The sequence below is a fragment of the Macrobrachium rosenbergii genome, chromosome 55, assembly GCF_040412425.1.
Source record: "Macrobrachium rosenbergii isolate ZJJX-2024 chromosome 55, ASM4041242v1, whole genome shotgun sequence".
In the NCBI taxonomy this organism is placed as follows: Eukaryota; Metazoa; Arthropoda; class Malacostraca; order Decapoda; family Palaemonidae; genus Macrobrachium; species Macrobrachium rosenbergii.
This window is the reverse complement of record NC_089795.1, coordinates 91,654,230-91,661,729: the sequence shown is the minus strand read 5'-3', so window position 1 is coordinate 91,661,729 and position 7,500 is coordinate 91,654,230. Positions and strand designations below refer to the sequence as shown.

The window sequence follows — 7,500 nt, the reverse complement described above, 5'->3', positions numbered from 1 at the left end:
TCTCAATTTCCTTTTCTGTGCTGATTGACCTCATAGGTCCCAGTGCTTGGCCTTTGGCCTAAATTCTATGTACAGAACAATACAATAGAGATTTCAAGGGATTTCAACCATTTTATTATGACATAAATTTACATCTGGACACGCTTACGCAACATGTCCCATACATATCTCAGACAGGTTAAGAACAAATCAATACAAAAACAAAGCCATTGAGATTGGTGGAAACAAAAAGGTACAACTGCGCGAACATCAGTCTAAATCAAAACATGTCATTAACATGTCTACAACTTGTTGCATACATATCACAAACAGGTTGCAAACAAGTCAACGGCCATAAAAGTGGAGAACGAACCATTGGCAAACGCTGGATGATCGCATGAGGCATTGGTTAGAAGTACCTATAAGCCACTGGGCTGTGTTCAACATGTTTGTGATGTTTGTGGGATAAGTTGCCGACAAGTGTTTATGACATGTTTTACTGCAGCTGAAACAAAGGAAAAGTGGTATATGCGTTGCAGGCAGACCTGAATGCCCCATAGCGAAGAATTTCGATTGAAAACTGCAGTGATCATTGCAGTGGTTTGCAATGTGGTCAGGAGGATATTAATTTAAATTTATTTGTACAGTTTTTTCTGCTTTAATTTATTAGAATTTCGTTCAGGAGGATTGCTTCTCAAGTTAATGGCATATAAGTTTTCAGACTTTGTGAGTTATCAGTCTTTAATACTCTGTCAGTTTTTTGTCTTCCAGACTTCGAAAGTGTCTTGGTCTTCCAGACTGAGTTATTTGACAGTCTTTCGGATTTTTTATGTTTTAAATTTTTCAAACACTGCAAGTTATTGGTCTTTAAGACATCCTAAGTGATTGGTCATGCTGGCTTTGCAAACTAATTCTTTTCCAGACTTCTTAAGTTAAAGTTCTTTCAAGCCAGTAAGTTACCGGCCTTTGAAACTTTGTAAGTGTTCCAGACTCTTGTATGGTCTTCCAGAACCAGTTTTGGCACTTTGTGAATTAGATATGATTTCAGGGGAGAGACTCTCTCTCTCTGTTAGATTACCATCACATAATCGGCTACTCCCAAAATCCCACAATTGGTCCAGAACTTCGGCGTTTTCTCCCCCAATTTTGACCTGATAGAGCAAAAACTGGTCCACCTATGGTTACTCCAATTATCAGATCATACAATCACCGCTGAAGCCTCCGTAGACGAGTGTCCAAACACGCACACAAACAAAAAATATGAAGAAGAAGTAGTTTAGGTTTTTATCATCGTCCATCTCTTTTGTTTACACGCCGATTCGCGATCCTGAAAATCCGGGTTACGTAATGTTGACTTTCACGCAGTTTTACTTTTACCGTAATACAAACTTATATTATGGAAAGAGAACTTCAACTCGATGAAAAAGAGAGTTGTTATGGTAAACTTGTGTGTGTGAGAGAGAGAGAGAGAGAGAGAGAGAGAGAGAGAGAGAGAGAGAGAGAGAGAGAGAGAGAGAAAAGGAGCAATTATCTACGATTGTGGACTCTGGAGAGGGAGGTAATGTCTGTGTCTAGGATTAATCTGGTCAAGTTTGGGAAAATTATGATTAGCTCAATGTCTAGGAAAAAATCGATTAATGTATATATATATATTATATATATATATATATATATATATATATATATATATATATATATATATATATATATATATATATACATATACATACATGAATGAATTTTGTCACATCACCATGATTCATATGCAAGAATTAAGCTACAAACGTCCTTTAATATCCAATTCGTTCTACTTCGGAAATAATACATTGTCATATATGTTACCCGAAGGGGAATTTTTTGGTTGATAATAAGTTCGTCGTCTCGTGGGCTCGAACCACGGAAGACAAGAACTCAGGACTACAGTGATGCCTTAAACGACACGGCCATCAAAGAGGTGTATATATATATATATGTATATATATATATATATATATATATATATATATATATATATATATATATATATATATATATATAATTAGGGATAAAATTTATATAGCCCTATGCCCTTTCTTCTAGATTCAGCCGACGCGAATCTAACAGCTAGTAACAGGACTTTGCAACTTTACCCTAGGAATTAATAACTAAGCAGCGACAGCCAGATTCTTAATATAACTCTTACCACCACTTTTACTGCGAGTGAAGGACGCTTCTCATAAACTCTCGCCATCCGGAATGAGTGCATCGGTAAAAGAAACTTGCTGGTCGTATATACTTTATGGCCTAAGTAATGACGAAGCCGACGGCTGAGACGTTTACGGCTAAACAACCGCTAGGCTCTATCACAAGGGATTGCCCGTGGCTATCAGGTATGTCTTCGGGACTCTCTCTCTCTCTCTCTCTCTCTCTCTCTCTCTCTCTCTCTCTGAGTGAAAATTTTCAGCAGAAAACGTTGCACATGCCGTATCCTCTCTCTTCTCGCGAAAATTATTAGCAGAAGACTCTACAAAACGTATTAGCAGAAGACAGTGCGCACACCGCCTCATTTCTCTCTCTCTCTCTCTCTCTCTCTCTCTCTCTCTCTCTCTCTCTTTATGAAAAATGTTAACAGAAGACCTTGTATATACCGTATCATTTCTCTCTCTCTATAAAACGTATTAGCAGAAGACAGTGCACATACAGCATTATTTCTCTCTCTCTCTCTCTCTCTCTCTCTCTCTCTCTCTCTCTCTCTCTCTCTCTCTCTCTCTCTCTCATTGTTAAAACAATGAAATACGGATACACATTAATTTTTATATACTGTAAGATTTGTCCAGCCTTTTTGAGGCTTGATCAAGCAGTGTTCAGTAACAGTGTTAGACAAAAGTTCCAGTTTTTATTTTAGCGTATTTTACGAAATTTGATTTTATTAGAGGTCATGTTTTTTTCTATTACTATTTCTTGAAGTATGTTCTGTACAGACACAGAGAGAGAGAGAGAGAGAGAGAGAGAGAGAGAGAGAGAGAGAGAGAGAGAGAGAGAGAGAGAGCCTTCGGAGGTTCTCGTTCAATAAGAGGTCTTCGGGTCTGTTGATCCTGAGTCCTTGGAGGTTGTTGATCTCAAGACTTTGGAGGTTACTGATCATGATTCCCTGAAAGTTGTTGATTCAGAGCCATTGGAGGTTGTTCTTCCAGAGCCCTTGAACGTTGTTGTAATGGATCCTTAGGCGTTATTATTCCAGAGCCATTGGAGGTTGTTGCTCCTTGTTGATCCAGAGCCCTTAGAGCTTGCTGGTCCTTAGCTCTTTTAGATTGTTGATCCTGAGTCCTTGGAAGTTGTTGATCCAGAGTCATTGGAGGTCGTTGATCCATAGCCCTTAGAGGTTGCTGGTCCTTAGCTCTTTTACACTATTGATCCTGAGTCCTTGGAAGTTGTTGATCCAGAGTCATTGCAGGTTGTTGATCCAGAGTCACTGGAGGTTCTTGATCCAAAGTCTTTGGAGGTTGTTGATTCAGAGTTCTTGGAGGTTGTTGATCCAAAGTCCTTGTAGGTTGTTCATGCAGAGCGACTTGGTGTTGTTGATCCAGAGCCCTTGGTGGTTGTTGGTCTTGAGTCCTTGGAAGTTGTTGATCCAGAACCACTGAAGGTTGCTGATCTGAACCCTTAAAGGCTGTTGATCCAGAGCCCTTACATTTCGTTGATCCAGGGGCCTTGGAGTTTTCCTGAGTCGTTGGAGGTTGTTGATTCTGATTCCTTGGAAGTTGTTGATCCAGAGTCCCTGATGATTATTAATCCAGATCCACTGGAGGTTGTTGATCCTGAGTCACAGAAAGTTGTTAGTTCAGAGCTATTGGAGGTTGCTGATCCTTATTCCTTGGAAGTTGGTGATCCAGAGCCCATGACGATTGTTGATCCAGAGTCCATGATGATTGTTGATCCAGAGCCACTGGACGTTGTTGATCCTGAGTCCATGGAAGCTGTCAGTTCAGAGCCACTGGAAATTGTTGATTTAAAGCCCTTCTGGCTTGTTGATCAACTCTGTACATATGGGTCATCCGAATATGTGACAACTCAAAAAGTCGAAAGTGACATAGCAGCTTATTCCCAACAATGGACCTGGAACTGCATTGCAAGAACATTCTTAAGCAATGGTTTTTCACGATCTTGAAATTAATGGAGCAGAGAATACAAGACTACTTGACAATAGCCCTACTTTCCATGGTGGTTGGGTCTCGCAGCAAAAGGTAGTGATTTGGTGCGAGCGACAAGTCACGATGAGGACAGAAATCATTTGACCATAGTGTCATACTTCCTTGTTCTTTTGGTTTATAGGCTCAAAGCGACGTATTGCCGCGTGTATCAGACCGATGAGGTTTCTTGCAAGTTTCGTAAACGCCTCGTGACGCGCTGATCTCTACAAGCCATGAATCTTACAGGAAATAAATACGGAAAAAGGTCTCCTTCCCATGGCTGGACTCTGATATACGTTCAGAAAGCGCAGCGTGTGTATAAGTGTGTGTGTACGTGTGTGTGTGTGAGAGAGAGAGAGAGAGAGAGAGAGAGAGAGAGAGAGAGAGAGAGTTAAGTAAACGGAAAATACTTTGAAAGGGAAAGGTTAAGTAAAGAGGAAAATACTTTAGAGGAAGAAATAACAGAGGAAAGGCTTTAGGAATTTAAGACAGAAAGTACACAAAATTTTTAAGTGAGATTTAAGTCTCCAGAGAGGAGAGAGAGAGAGAGAGAGAGAGAGAGAGAGAGAGAGAGAGAGAGAGAGAGTCAGTAGTCTGGCTAACGAATGCAAGCACCACGTGCAGGCAAACAATGTGCACGCAAAGACTTCGTGATGAATAAAATAGATCAGATCTAAGTCTCCAAAGCACAGAGAACGCCCTTAACAAAAGCAAATCGTTCTTAACAAAAGCAAAACGAAAAAGCTCAGAGAACGCCCTTAACAAAAGCAAAACGAAAAATCCTTACAAAAGCAAATAAAAAACCTCTAAAAAAATAATTTCAATAGAGTTTATTTACTTATCAAGGTCTCAAATCTGGATAAAACTGGAAGGTTGATGTTCCTGCCTTGAGAATAATAATAATAATAATAATAATAATAATAATAATAATAATAATAATAATAATAATAATAATAAAACTTGCAATTGTCTTTGAAGACAAGCAATGGGTCACAATAAGGCCCAGGCCTTGTAGTGAGGGGATAGGTTTAGCCAGTTTGATTCAAGAAAATCCTTGAAAAGCCGAGTGTTGTGATTTGTCTTAGTGATAGACTTTACGAAATAAACACGTCAAATACACACACAAACACCACCCACACATAATTGCTAAATAAACACGTCAAATGCACACGAATACACACACACACGCAATTACAAAATAAACACGTAAGGCTCGCACATACACACACAAACAAACAAACACACAAACAAACAATGGCACGCACACGCAAGGAGAAAAGAGAAAAACAATACGCCTCCAGTATTTTCATCTCATTCTTCCACGCCCACACATATGCAGCTATAGACGGGCGCCCATAGAAAGTAACCTGTCAGACAGGTGTAACTGAGCCAGGCGTATGGTTTCCATATATGCGTGTGTATATATATACAGTATACATATATATATGTATGTATGTATGTATATATATATATATATATATATATATATATATATATATATATATATATATATATATATATATATATATATATATAGCTTAAATTTTACTGAACTTCGTCTTGAAGGTTTTCTGATCAAATTAAATGTAGAATCTATTTCCCATAAGACCTTGTGTTACACACTAAAAAAATAAATCAAATATTAGATACAAACTGCGTTATATATGAAGATCAGTCTACAGAGGGTCCCATGGAATTTGCTACAGATTCTAAAATTTCTAAGCAACGTAATTCACACTCCAAGGGTTTTATCCGATAAAAACAAGTAAAAATTGCTCCGAAGTTTCTTCGGAGCAATCGAGTTTTCTGTACAGCGCGTAATCAAGGTCACCGAAAACAGATCTATCTTTCGGTGGTCTCGGTATGATGCTGTGTGAGCCGCGGCCCATGGAACTTTAACCACAGCCCGGTGGTGACTGTTCTATATCGTTGCCAGACGCACGATTATGGCTAACTTTAACCTTAAATAGAATAAAAATTACTAAGGCTAGAGGGCTGCAATTTGGTGTGTTTGATGACTGGAGGGTGGATGATCAACATACCAATTTGCAGCCCTCTAGCCTCAGTAGTTTTTAAGATCTGAGGGCGGACGGAAAGACAAAGCCGGCACAATAGTTTTCTTTTACAGAAAGCTAAATATTTATTCCTTTGTTAATTCATTATCATCAAAGATATAATTATACGAAGCCTTACCTTCCTACGGCGATTGAAATCGATCCCAGGATATTTTTCGTCGACCTAAAGCACTCGGAATCGTTTCATAAAAATCAATAGTTTCCAGTTAAAATCAATCTTCGACTAAAGTTGATCTGGGACACTCGTAGAACCAAAGAAGAAGTGGATAACTGGCGATAAAAAAGCGCGAAATAGTAAAGAGGATTAATGAAAAAACTGAAAAAAAAATTACGGAACACGTGCGAGCGATTTCAATGTGGAAGGAGCTAACAGTGATGACTTTCGTGGGGCTGTCTCAGCCAACACTGGAGTCTCGACTGGGATTTACCTCAATATGAGGACGGCCATAACATATCACGGACGTGCGCATGCGCGGACTGGAAAGGAATTATGTCAATAATTGAATTCTAGTCTATTTTGTGGTGACAAAGTATTGCTCTGTATATATTCTTAGAAATCCTGAAATTGGCCGAATTCACTTTGCAGAATAATAATAATAATAATAATAATAATAATAATAATAATAATAATAATAATAATAATAATAATAGTAATAATATACACTTTCATTCAGTTCTAAGTATTACTCTATATTTTTTTTATAAATGCTAAAATTGGCCCAGTTCACTTTGCATAATAATAATAATAATAATAATAATAATAATGCACTTTCACTTGGTGCATGGCCATACATAAATACAGAATGTATATACAAAATAATTTTCAAAATATATTAACAAGGTCAAATACAATCACTTCAGGTAAATCAGTAAACTCACTTTCTACAGATATTTAAACTAAAACTCTTTAAAAAAAAAAAAAGGTATAATAAGACAAGTAATCGATTTGTAGAGAAAAGCAGTAATTATTTTTTTTCTGAGGTCGCAAAATTATTTCTTTTGAATGAATAAAAAAATCCTTCTACTATCTGCTTTTACTTGCTTTTTTTTTTTTTACCTGTCCAGGTGTGTAACACCTCTGCTGGTAGACCTGAATGCAAAGGTCCACACCAGACCTTCCCACTAGTCCATCCTTACTGACTGCTGGGAATAGAGTAAGGGTTAGCTCATTTGTAATTGTAAAAATCCACACTCCACAAGTGAGGCGCAAGAAATCGATCCCACGAGGGGAAACGTCTTTTTTCCTATTTAGACTAAAACGACTGGGCCTGTTATGA

The 7,500-nt window shown here is 38.0% G+C and overlaps 1 protein-coding gene across 1 annotated transcript in view; it reads right to left on the bottom strand.

The window, feature by feature from the left end:
• The window catches only part of LOC136835659 (prolyl 4-hydroxylase subunit alpha-2-like), a 105,713-nt gene extending 99,083 nt beyond the window's left edge, over positions 1 to 6,630 (bottom strand). Inside the window, exon 1 of the mRNA XM_067099474.1 lies at positions 6,342 to 6,630. The gene's annotated coding sequence lies outside the window, so the exon portion shown is untranslated. The remainder of the gene's footprint in view (positions 1 to 6,341) is intronic.
• Positions 6,631 to 7,500: the final 870 nt, after the last annotated feature.